The 13,318-nt window shown below is 45.2% G+C and overlaps 1 long non-coding RNA gene across 1 annotated transcript in view; it reads left to right on the top strand.

The window, feature by feature from the left end:
• The window catches only part of LOC113623728 (uncharacterized), a 46,246-nt gene extending 38,136 nt beyond the window's left edge, over positions 1-8,110 (top strand). The window contains exon 2 of the long non-coding RNA XR_003434032.1: positions 7,841-8,110. This is a non-coding gene — a long non-coding RNA (uncharacterized LOC113623728). The remainder of the gene's footprint in view (positions 1-7,840) is intronic.
• The last annotated feature ends 5,208 nt before the right edge of the window (positions 8,111-13,318 follow it).

A 13,318-nucleotide genomic window follows, 5' to 3' on the forward strand; every position in this document is an offset into this window, starting at 1 on the left:
TCAACTTTGCTGTGAATGTAAAACTGCTCTTAAAGAAAAATTCTATTTAAAAAGATAAAAAAGCGAGGAGCTAGCGACAGGGAGGGCAGGGGGTCTGGGCTTAGTTTTGGGGGAAGAGGTGGCCAGTTTAGGGTCTCAGGAGACAGGTGGGGGAGATGGCAGAGTTCGATGGGACTGGGGGGGTGGGGGGTGCCAGGAGAAGGAAGGTTGAAGGAGAGACTTGATGTTGGGGGAACTGTGCTGGGAAGAGCTGAGTCGGAAGTGCCCACAGTAACCCGGGGGGAGGACAACACCCCGGGCCTGGCTGTCGCAGCTGCCTGCTGGAGAAGGGGAGCCTGACCTCTAGGAGGGCGCTGCTCCTGTGTAGGCTGAGCGGCCCCCAGTGCCCTGGTTTGTATGGAAGGAGGAAGGCAGAGAGACAGGAGGAGGAGGCTGATGGTCTCGCGGCCCTTGCTGGAGACACACTTGGGCAGTCGATGCCCTCAAAATTTGCAGGAAGGAAGGCAGTGGGGTACAGGGACGCAGATGGGCAGGGAGGGCAGAACTTGAACTTGTCAATACCAGCAGCCCCCTTTTTTTCAGACAGAGGGTTGTGAACCCGCCTGGCGTTGTGGAAACTGAACTTAGCTTCGCGGGGCTGATAGTTCTGGCCCAGGGCGGTATGTAATTCTGGCTCGGCCTGGGACAGGGTCCAGCCAGGCCCAGCTGGGTGGAACCCAGGTCTGGGTGTGAGGGTGGTCTAGGGAGTGATGGAGGTCAGGTGCCACCCTGAGCGGTTACTGGTATGGCGCCTGGTGTATCTGACAGGCGGGAGCTGTAGGCAGACAAAATTGACGCCCACTTTATTTTCCAGGTGGCAGTGCACCCGTTTGGACTTTTCCTCTAGGTCCCATGCTTACCTCTTCTGTGACCTCACTCTGCCCCTCCTCATCCCTCTAACTCTCTCGAGGTTACCCCTTCACTTAAAACGTTGCTTCTGGTAATCTGGTAAGCCGGGAAAGTTGCTGGAGTCCCTGCCGGAGTCGGTATTGTCGGTAATCCCGAAGGAGGAGAGGCGTCCCCAGCGGAGACTCTGGGTGGGCGGGTTGGTCTTGCTTGCCGGTGGAGAGGGTGGGGATTGAAGGTGCACCCTTGGGTGGGCCCACAGCGATGGTACCAGCTGAAAGCTACAAAAATGCTTCGTAGACCGTGGTCTGTTACTGTAGTGTTCATCATGGCAAGCTGGTGGCACCAGAAGAAGTGGAGCCCCTGGCCAGTGTGAGTCGTAGCAGTGCAGGAGGGGAGACCCTGGAGGAGGAGAGAGCCCGCCTAAATTAATGTCTACAGATTGAATTTCCAGAGGCTTAGAAGGAGGAGTTCTTCAGTGTCCTGTTTCCAGGCCTTGCTCAGGAAGCCCTGTATTCATTCAGGAGACCACACTTTAAGGTTTTCAGATGAGCTTATGAGGGGGCAATCTTTAAAAGTCCAAAGCAGATGCATCCGGGGCCTTCAGCAGATGCATTGCTTTGAGTGTGTAATCCGGGAGCAGCGATCTCTGGGCACGTGAATGCCAGCAGGCACCTGTCCTGTTCTGGGGTGGAGGTTTTCAGATGCTGCATCTTCTCAATTCAGCCTTCTGTTGTACTAGTTTTGTGCTACGCACCTTGCTCCCAGAGGACTCTTAAGCTGTAGAACATTTTAACGCGATGCCACAACACAGAGTGCTGCCTTGTAGACGGAGCTTGCGGATGTATCCCCGTGACCCTCTCATCTACCCGCCCGCCTTCCTGCGCATTGGTCGGAGGAATTCTTAGTGTGATGATATAATCTGTGTGTTGGGAAAGTGTTCAAGATTGAATGCCTTAGGCAAATACTTAAATGAGCCAACTGGCAAATTGAGGGGGTCATTGTACTATGCTGGAGGTGCGGGTTGGTCATGCCCAAATTGTGATAGAAGTGGCAGGTCTAGTTTGGGCATTCCTACTAAGAAGGGAGTGGTCAGGATGCCGATAGTGATCTTTGATTCATCTTGCTCTATGTGTTTTTTAACTTCAATTTTACTTGATCAGATTTCAGAGCAATCTTAGTGTTCAAATGGGAGGACCCTGAGGTGAGGGGTGGTGGGGAGGGAAAAGCCTGCCGCAGGTGCTGGGAGGAGTGGGAGGGGTGGGCGTGAAGAAAGGGAGAAGGGGGGAGGGTTGTGGTTAGGTGTGGGTTGTAGAGGGTGGGAGTGGTAGGGAATGTGGGTTGAAGGGAATTCTCTGGAGAAAAGATCAGTAGGCAGAACTCTGGGGAATTATATAGAGCTCATGGGCAAATAAAGTACTAGTTAATAGTAAATTGTTAATGCTAGTTAAATTATCGCTTGGAAGCACAAAAAAAAAGTTGCTTGGAAACTTTCTAAAATGCTTAGAACTCTGCTAAGTGCAGGGGAAAAAGCAAAATTGCTTTGCTGCAAGATGGGGAAGACTGAAAAGATAACTGAAGACCTGGTTATTGGTGGCTTGAAAGATTGGTGTCAGAAACTTGCATCAGCAGGTTAACATCCTTCACTGCTTTCAGGCTTCTTACATGGTTTATCTGGAGATGTGTGGTATTTGGGAGAGGTCTTCGAAAAGACTTTAAATACCCATATTGTGGGCTTTTAAAGTAAGCTTGAGATTTTGGAGTGCACTTAAGATGGTGAGATGTACTCTTATGGGTTTGCAACATTTTTTTCCACTGAGGTTTTGCAGTTGAAAACTTGAGCAAAGTGAAAATGCAATGATTTCTAAAGGAATTTTGTGTTACTTCCTGCCTTATAAGCACATCTCTTCTTTGTGATGAGTATTAGAAACAGCAAGAGTTTTTACTTTTCGTCGTCATTGTAACAAGGAGAACCTAATGACTTTGTGATCACTGTAAAATTACTGTCATATTTGGTAGCAAACAATCCGTGTAGGCTTGCTAAGGTTACAGTTAGTAATCCACTGTATCTTTAGTTTGAATGTTTGTGTTTTTTAAGTGATAACCGTATTAGAGAGGAAGCTATCAGCCAAAATCAGTTTGGGAAATAAGCAAAACTGGGGATGGGGAGGTGCTTTATTACTAGATTATGGTGTGTTTGTGAAAATTCAGGGAAAGATCTGAATCCTTTGTGATAAAGTAATACCAGTGGCTTTTTTATCATGTCCCTCTTCCCATTGAACTTCACTTTGAAAATTTTAAATCCCCAATATTTATACACTTGGGATCTTTCTAGGTTCTCTTTTTAATGTTTAAAAATATGTTGACATGATAGTTCAGTTCTTAACCCGTGATTTGGGCATGATACAGTAACTGTCATTGGTATTTAAAGAATACTAATCATGCATGTATGGGGAAAAATACATAATTATTTCCATAGATCTGGAAAACTCATTTAACAACTTAAAACCCATTTATAATTAGAAAATAAACTCTTAGCAAAGTAGGAATAGAAGGGAAAGCTCATGACCTCATAAAAGATGTCCTCCAAGAAATCACAGCAAACATTATACCAAATGATGAAACATTGGAAGTGTTTCCTCACAATCAAGAAAAATTCAAGGATTTTCAATATCAGCTCTTCTATTTAACCCAAGGTTTCAGCACCCACAGTAAGACCAGAGGTGAATATAAAATGTTTAATGGTTAGAAAGGAAGAAAAAAATCTTACCATTAATTGCAGACAATATAATTGTTTATGTATGTATTTGTTTTCTGTTTCAGGGTAATAAATTATCACAAGTATAGCAGCTTCAAACAGTACACACTTATTACCTCATAGTTCAGTAGAATTTTGTTCTCTGCTCAAGGTCTCAGAAGGCAGAAATCAAAGTGGCTCCCTGTTTCTATTCTCAGTTGGAGCTCAGGGTCCTCGTCCAAGCTCATGCAGTTGTTGGCAGAATTAAATTCCTGTGGTTGTAGGACTGAGGTGTCCATCTCCTTGATCGTCTGGGAGCTGCTCTCAGCTCCCAGAAGCCGCCTGCAGTCCCTTGCCACATGCCCCGCCCTATGACAGTGTACTTACTCAAAGCCTCCAGGAGAGTCTTTCCTTTCCATGTGCTAAGACTGAGTCTTGTATGATATAACAGTAATGGGAGTGACTATCCCATCATTTTTACCATGTAAAATAACCTATTCAAGGGAGTGACTATTCCACCATATTCACAGATCTTGCCACACTCAGTGGAGGAGATTACATGGGGGTGTATATCAGAAGGTGAAAATCTTGAGGACTTTCTTAGACTTTTGCCTACTACAACACAGAAAATCTAAGAGATCCTTTAAAACTATTATACCTAATATGACATTTTAACAGGTTGCTAAATATAAAAGATCAACAGATGAAAAAACAAAAGTATTTAGACAAGAGTCAACTAATAAAAATTGTAATAAAAAAGAAGTTTCCAATCTTAATACAAAACAAAACAAAACCACCAGGTATTAAACTAGGAAAAAAATTCTAACAAAAATAGTACATGATCCAGGGGAAATTATCAAATTATAATGAAGGACATGAAAATGAAGTACACCTAAACAAGTAGACATATGTACCACAGTCACAAATGGCAAAACTTAATATTTTTGTTTGTTTGTTCTGTTGGGTTATTTTTGGCCGAGCCACACGGCTTGTGGGACCTTAGTTCCCCGACCAGGGATGGAAACCAGGCCCACAGCAGTGAAAGCGCCAAGTCTTAACCACTGGACCACCAGGGAATTCCCCAAAACTTCATATTTTAAATAAGTCAGTTCTCTCCAAATTAATAAATGCCATGCAATTCCAGACAAAACCCCAACAAATTTTTTTCATGGAACTTGTCAAGTTCATTCTCAGATTAATAGCAAGTAACAAAAGGAAAAGTACAGCTAAGAAAAAAATTGAAGAAGGAGGAGGAAGAGAAGGAGATGGGGACTCACACTTCTGGATAATACAACTCACTAAGAAGGAGACACTAAAATAACAAGTGCCAGGTGTCTGTAAAATAACAAGCCCAGATACACAAATCAACCAAGGAACACATTTACATGCAGGTCCCCACACGTGTGAAAACCCCATTCATGGCAAGGGTGGCATTACAGTTTAGACCAGTGAATGATGCTGGGACAACTGGCTGTTTATTGGGGGGAAAAGTCACTTTTTCACCCGCACATACAAAATTATAGATACTAGGGACCAATGCGGAAAACAACATCTTAACACAGGTAGAAGAAAATAAGAGCCTATTCTTACGACATCTGAGTAGGAAAGGAATTTCTTTAATGAGATAAAAGCACGAACCATGAAAGAAAATCTAACTCTGATTACATTAAAGTGTAAAACATATGTAGAACAAAAGTCAGCATACATGAAGTGAAAAAAGCAATCCATAGACTGAAAGAAGTTTTCAATACCCATACTCGACTACGTCAACGGGGCTCCACCGCTTGCTTCCACTGGGTTTATCAATGGAGAGCCCAGTGGAGTGGAGGCAGGCAAGTGCTCTGAGGTCAGAGCATCTATCCTCCCCGTATCCGTGGATGTCCCCATGACTGACTGTGACTCTCAACCAAAGACCGCAGCTCCTGAAAGAGCCCTCTCCACACAGCATCACTGTCCCCAGCTTTCTCCTCTGCTCCACTGGCTTAGGGGTCCAAGGGCCCCACTGTTAATAGCCCTTATGGTTTCCTTAAACCCTGCCCACACCTTATGTATACTCACTTCTGATCGCCTAATTTAAGTCGGCCATCTGTTCTCCCCTGGGACACTGACTAGTAAACCTGGTACAAATGCTGCTGCTAATGTGGTGTAGCCCTGTTAGGCAAGTTACTTAACCTGTCTGACTCCAATTACTTCATCTATAAATGGTGCAGCTGTGGGAATTAGTTAGTATGACTTACATAAGCTCCGCAGCACAGCATCCAGCACATGAGCAGACAGTAACGGTTGCTATTGCTGTCATAATGGTGGTGGTTATTACTGATGTTACTGCTAATATTTCTTCATTGCTACCCAGTGATGTAAGTAGGACCTAACCATAGCTGGGCAAAAACACCAAAGCTGAACCTGAGACAGGATCCCTAAAACATAATTTGCTATCCGACTTAAAGAACTTCCCAGAGTTTTCCTAACGTCACCATCATAATAAATGTTTCACGATTTACTATTTCCACACTCTTTACGAGGTAGTATTACAGAGAGTTATCTTCGGTCCACTTATGATGAATGGGCCAGTCCAGTTCCTCTCTGGCAACAAAAGAAGTCTTCACTATTTGCAAAGCCAGGCCCCACCAATCACTCACATTCACCAGACACCTGCAGGTGTGTCAGCCACAGCAGTCAGCGATGCATTTGCAAATGCAGGGCTCCTTAACTAGCAGCCAACACAAACCAGTGATGGAGGCCAGCCGGCACCCACTCCTGCACCTCTGCTGGCTGCAGGCTTCATGGGTCAATTCTGCCAACCAATGACCATGACATTGGTCGTTACGTACCTAATGACACTTATGTCCAGACAGATTCAATTTTATATACATATTTGTTAAATACTACAAGTTACAACACAGAATAAACACTTTTTAATTGTTATGACATGTTGAGCTATTTGAAAAAAATTATGCAATGGGAATTGTGGGGAAACAATGTAGTAAACACTTGGTTACCTTGCCCCGTGGAGAGGGAGGGACATTCTAAACTGGAGGGACAGTTGAATGTAGGAGGGACATTCAAATCATGTATATCTCTTAATTTTATTCTTAGAGCTTATTTACTCCACCCTAATTATATCTGCATGGTGTCTAAGATCTGTTGCCATGTTAGAGCCTTAGACCGTGTGAAGGGTAAAGGAGGGGACCTTCCTAGGGTGATGGACATGCTCTGTACCTTGATTGGGGTGCTCATCATGGATGCATACATTTGTCAAAACTCTTGGAACTGCACGTTGAAGACCTGGGCGTTTCTCCGTAGGCCATAGCTCAGTTGTAATCGAGGTTATAGGAACAGGTAGAGGAATAGAAAAGTTAAAACACAAGTTCTAAGAGGATACATTTGAAAGTATAATGTATCCCACGGTACCAATTTCTTTATGTGACAGAATAAAATCTTGGAATACTAAGCAAATGGATCTGAACTCCCCAGGGGTTTACTAACTAATTTCTGGTGAGAGGAGGAGACTCAGAGACCTGTGAGTGACCAAAGGGAGTCAATTGACCATTAGGGCTTTGCAGGGAGTAAACCGCCCACGTAATTATAGGGTCAGTGCCTCAACTATCTGTGCTCATTCAGGTGGAGTTGACCTGGTGACACCCTCACCTTTTTGGGAAAGGCTTCAGCCCCTAAAGTATCTTTATTTTTCAGGAGCCTATGCTCAAAGTCATTGTGGTTTACCCCCAAGGGCCAAAACACAGTGAGATGGATTCCTAGGTGGCTGAACAAGAAAACTACAGATTATTGACTGACAGCTTGTTGTTACTCTAAAAGGATGTCTCGGTGGTGTGCCCCAGGGCTCTTTGTCAAACATAATCAACAATTTGGATGAGAGCATAGAAGAAGTGTTTACCAAATATTCAGAAGTCACACGCAGGGGTGAGACCACCAGTAAGAGATGCTACATGCTCACAATTCACATCACCCAGACAAGAATGATGCCTGGGCCCAAGCCAAAATGTTAAACTAGAATAAATTAAAAAACAAACTGCCATTAGTTTGAAAAAGCCAATTGCCAAATCCAGGGTGAGAGCGGGGAAACCAGACTTGAGGGAAATAAGCCCTATGGTTTTAATTGACCACGTGTACACTTATGAGCCAATGGTTGTACAGTTGGTTACAGATTGACTGCATTGACAGGTCTGCTGAACTCAACACTATTGTCTCTGGTTCCAGGTGCTGCATTTTACGAGTGACGTTGACAAGCTGGAGTGTGCCAGAGAGGAGGGACAGGGTGGGAGGAGACACCTCATTCTACTACCAACATTTTAGGAAACATATTGCTTAGCCTGAAAAAGGGTAGACAGGTACGGGTTAGGCCCTTAACCATCCTGATTTGCCCAGGACTGAGAAGGTTTCCAGACACAGAGCTTTCAGGGTTTTGTTTTGTTCTGTTTAAAAGATTTTTTTGATGTGGACCATTTTTAAAGTCTTCATTGAATTTGTTACAGTATTGCTTCTGTTTTATGTTTTGGTTTTTGACCACAAGGCGTGTAGGATCTTGGCTCCCCGAACAGGGTTCGAACCCACATCCCCTGCATTGGAAGCTGAAGTCTTAACCACTGGCCCACCAGGGAAGTCCCAGAGCTTTCAGTTTTAAAGCTGGGATAATCCTAGGCAAACCAGGACAAGCTGTCACCCTAGGTCGAGGTGACAATGGGGTAAGAGGTACCAGGACATACGACTGCTGATTTCCAAATATTTGGAGGGGCTTATTCTCAACGGCCCTTATGTGGACCAGATCAGTGGTAGAACTTACCCAGAGGCAGAGCTGAACTCCAGGTAAGAAAGACTCTGAGATTCCCAGGGAACTTTCTCAGGAGAAGGAACAGCACAGGGCAGGTCTGCATGAGGAGGTGGTCATGACTCCTGGGGTATGAAAACCCTTTAAATACACACGCACCAGAAAATTCATCATGGTCACAACCTCTGCATTCAGTGATGCTTTTATTATATTAATATATATTATATATCATTCTACATAGTAATATATATTATTCTATTATATATATTATTATATTACATTAATCACAACAGTGTCTTGATACATTTGGAAACTGGGAGACATGATTTAACCTTTCTATACAGAATGCTCTGCTCCCAGCTCCCATGCAAGTCCTCCAACCCCCTCGCCACTTCCGAGTTTGCCATCCACAGGGGATAGGGTGAGGCTGGATGTTGCCTGAGATTCCTTTCAACTCCAGGGTTCTGTGTGTCCTGGGCTTGGCATCGTGCTTGAGCTACAGTAAGTGCTTATCATCAGCATCATCAGTGGCAGGGAGCATGCTCATGTCCTTTCGCAATCACTTCTTTTCCTTCCCAGACACCACGCTGCCTGAGGCAGAGCCCGCGGGTAACTGAGTAACCAAAAACCTGACAGAGGCCTCGCTGAGTAAGGGGTTTGTTTTCTCACAGAAGAGGAAGTTTGGAGATCAGCAGCTGCAGGGAGGTCATTCAAGAGACAGGCTCCTTCTTTCTTCCTGCTCCAACTTCCTCAGTGTGCAGCTCTTGTAGCAAAGTGGCTGCTGCAACTCCAAGCCTTGCACCTGAATTCCAGGAAGGAATAAAAGGGAAAGGGGGGCTTCCCTGGTGGCGCAGTGGTTGAGAGTCCGCCTGCCGATGCAGGGGACACGGGTTCGTGCCCCGGTCCGGGAAGATCCCACATGCCGCGGAGGGGCTGGGCCCGTGAGCCATGGCTGCTGAGCCTGCACGTCTGGAGCCTGTGCTCCGCAGCGGGAGAGGCCACAACAGTGAGAGGCCCACGTACCGCAAAAAAAAAAAAAAAGGGAAAGGGAAGGCCATAAGAGCACCCCAGCTGAGCCAGACCCCTTTTAAAAGCCATTCCTGGCAGCCCCATGCAGAAATTCCTTGGATGTCATTGGTCAGTACTGGGTCACACAGCTACTGCTGGCTGCAAGGGCATTGCCACGGCATTTAGGGGACACATTGCCACCCTGAACGACACTGGGATCTGCTTAGTAAGGAAGAAAAGGAGAACGGATATTGGGTAGGCAGAGAACAATGTCTGCCTCAGCCACCTCTGGGCATATACACTTGTCACCTCCCTGGCTGTCCCTGCTCCTTGGGGAACTAAAAAACCACCAGTCCTAATGGCAGGGCTGGAGTCTGCAGCCCCAATAGGAGGGCGAGGATGTCAAGAAGAGAGTGAGTACAGGCTGCCATGCTGTGTCTCGGCAGGGAGCTCCATGACACCCAAAGCAGAACTGGTCGAAGTTAACCCTGGGCCCAGGGAATTTTTGTTTGTGACAACAGCACGGTTGGAAATGGTAAAAGGATTTGGGTTAGTCTTTTTTTTTCTCAAGACTGGTGGAATTGGCATAACTGTTCAAAAGAATGTTCTACCAGGACCCTCTGTTCTAAAAACAAAACCAGAATGACTGAAAAGTGAGCCGAGAGGAGGCAGGCCTTGTGCAGAGTGAGGAAGGTTAGTTACATGGTTTGTGCAGTGATGAAAAACACAGAAGAGCTAGTCCTGGTTAGATGATTCTCCCTGGCTTGCTGTCTGCCAGTGCCTGGAAGGTGCCAGTGTGCATACCTACATTAACCTGGTAGCTCCCAGCACCCCCACACACAGGCACCCAGATGAGAAGGCACGTGAAGCTGGTTTTGCATCACCCCAGCCACAGCTTCCTAATCCAGCCCTGCTTGAAGCCTGGTCCCTGGACCCGAAGCAGCATCGCCAGCAGCACCTGGGAACTCAGTAGAAATGCAAAACCTCAGGCCCATCCCAGACCTACTGGGATTCTGATATATAGGCAAGTTTGAGAATCCCTAGCCTAGGTCAGTGTCTAATAGCAGGGAAGTATTCAATAAGAGTTAACTGGTCTGTGGTTTTCTACCATATAGCTATCACAAGAGAATTACTAAGCCAGTAAAAAGTGAAATCAGTACTATCTAATAAGTTCAGCAAGAGTTTAGGGTGTTCAATGAATTAGGGAAACTTTCTCTATAGGCCTGCCATTGAATTTACATTTCTTTAAAAAAATTTTTTTTTAATTCTAATCACAGCATCTGTCTTAAAGGTCATAGCAAGAAATGATTTGTTTGCAGAAGTTTATTTCATTAGAGTTTTGGCACCAAGTATAGGGATAAGATGTATCCAAAAGTTCTGCATACTCCTAGCATTGTCATAGCCCCAATTAACGAGACAGGCCCCAATTTTAACATGATATCTGTTATGGGATAAATTGTGCTCCACCCACCCCTCACCCCAAATTCAGTCCTAACCCCCAGACTTTAAAGAGGTGACAAGGTACAATGAAGTCATTAAGGTGGGCCCTAGTCCAATATGACTGGCGTCCTTATAAGAGGAGGAGATTAGGACACAGACAGGCACAGAGGGAAGGCCATGTGAGGACACAGGGAGAAAACGGCCATCCACAAACCAAGAAGAGAGGCTTCAGCAGAAACCAGTACTGCCAAGCCTTGATCTCAGACTTCTAGCCTTCAGAATTGCGAGAAAAATTTTTCTATTTGATCTACCCAGTCTGTGGCATTTTGTTAGGGCAGGCCTAGCAGACGAATAACGTTATACAAAAGACTCATGATGAAGTTGGGCCTCTCCTGGCACTTATGTGGTGGTAGGCATTTGTGCTGTTCCAAATACTTTCGGCTCCCTACCTCCTGGGGAACGTCATGATACTGTACCTTCCCACCCTCTGAAGAAGTTAGGCATGGCCATGTGATGTGCTTTGGCCTATAAAAGGTGAGCAGAAGTGACATCACTTCCGGCAGGAACTTCACGAGCCGGTGGACAGTTGTGTCTGCTCTCTTTCCCCTCAGCCACAGCAGGGAACAGTCTCCTGAGGAAGCTATTCCATCAGCTTGGCCCCGGTTGGCCCCCAGCCAACCCAGTAATGGACTCACAGTGAGAACGGCAAGTAAACTTTTGCTATTTTAAGCCCTGAGATTTTGGCATATTCATTATTGCAGGGAACCCAGACTCTCCTGACCGCTACATCAGTTTACTCACCATTTCAGATCTGAGTCATCTCATTTACCCAATCTCAAACATTCAATTGTTTTGTTGAATTCAGATGATAGGCCTATCCATTAAACCATTGATGGGGGGGCAATGGATTTTTTTAAATCTAAAATACGTGATACTTGCATGCTAGTAAGAGGGCACAGGGCTTCTTACAGAAGGTGGGAAGATGTCACTGAGGTTAGTCCCAAGAAAAGACAATTTCGCAAGTCTCCCTGCACTGGGTAGGCACAGCTAAAGGAGGGTACAACCAACGTGCTCCAAACTGGCAGTTCCCTCTGATTATCATCGCATTCATCCCACACCTGGCGTTTTACACAGAAGAGACTGAAGCCAGTTTGGGTGGTTGAGCTGGGACTAGACCTCATTCCTCCTGCCTCTCAAACAAGAGCCCTTTGCACTAGACTGTACTTGTTTGTCCTTTAAGAATCAAAAGACAGGGCCTCCCTGGTGGTGCAGTGGTTGAGAATCCGCCTGCCAATGCAGGGGACACGGGTTCGAGCCCTGGTCTGGGGAGATCCCACATGCCGCGGAGCAACTAGGCCCGTGAGCCACAATTACTGAGCCTGCGCGTCTGGAGCCTGTGCTCCACGACAAGAGAGGCCACAACAGTGAGAGGCCGGCGCACCGCGATGAAGAGTGGCCCCCACTTGCCACTAGAGAAAGCCCTTGTACAGAAACGAAGACCCAACACAGCCAAAAATTTAAAAAAAAATAAATTAATTAGAAGAAGACTCAACATTAAAAAAAAAAAGAATAAAAAGACAAGAATCTCACTCTAGCCAGCAGTAGCAGCTCCTTATCCTAAAACCTGGTCATAATTCTATTACCAATGAAAACTGTTTTGCACGAACATTTGTTTCCAAAAATGAATATTCCTATGATCCAACTTGTATGCTTTTTTCAGCCTAGGTGTGTAGAACTTCTGAGGACCCTCTAAGAACAAATCCCATTTCTGGGCTACCAGGTCTTCCACCTTTTGGCTTTACCCCAGGTAGCCCCTGGCGCCACTCCAGCCAGCCTCACTGCAGCCCCATGTTTGCTTGCTCAGTAACCCCTTCTGCCTGAAACAGCCTGCCCCTTGATATTCTCCCAACTTGCTGTCTCTTCTAAACCCACCACAAATCCAGCCTGTCTTGAATAGTTTCCTGCCTTGAAGATCCACCCACTGCATCATTACATTCTAAGAAACACAACCAACCTCTGTATGTATATAAATTGTCTAGGCAATTGTGTTATCTATGTATTACTCAGATGATTTACTTATCAGCTCTTTATTCTCACTATTAGATGCATGCCCTGTAATGTACCTGTGGAAAGAACGGTAAGGAGGGAAAGAAAAGCAGAATGGAATGTGGGTTTTCTGACATATTGTTGTGTTATCTAGGCTGCCATATGTGGGCAGATGCCTTCCTCTGTGGTGTGTGAAGTTGGTTTTGGTTTCCCTGATAACATACTCTATGCAAGTTTGATTGGTGAACAGTAGTGTCATTAACAGTTTCATAAGTCAGTTGCTCCAGGAAGTTTATGGTATACAAATATTAACCACTACTGGAGATTTTTCTTAGAAGACTGTAAAATTCTACGATTATTGCCAGGAAAAAAACACTTTAAATTCCTTTATTTCACTCTGTAATGCATATTCTCAA

The sequence above is a fragment of the Aethalodelphis obliquidens genome, unplaced genomic scaffold, assembly GCF_003676395.1.
Source record: "Aethalodelphis obliquidens isolate GAN/ISIS:26980383/991018 unplaced genomic scaffold, ASM367639v1 scaffold1, whole genome shotgun sequence".
Classification (NCBI taxonomy): domain Eukaryota; kingdom Metazoa; phylum Chordata; class Mammalia; order Artiodactyla; family Delphinidae; genus Aethalodelphis; species Aethalodelphis obliquidens.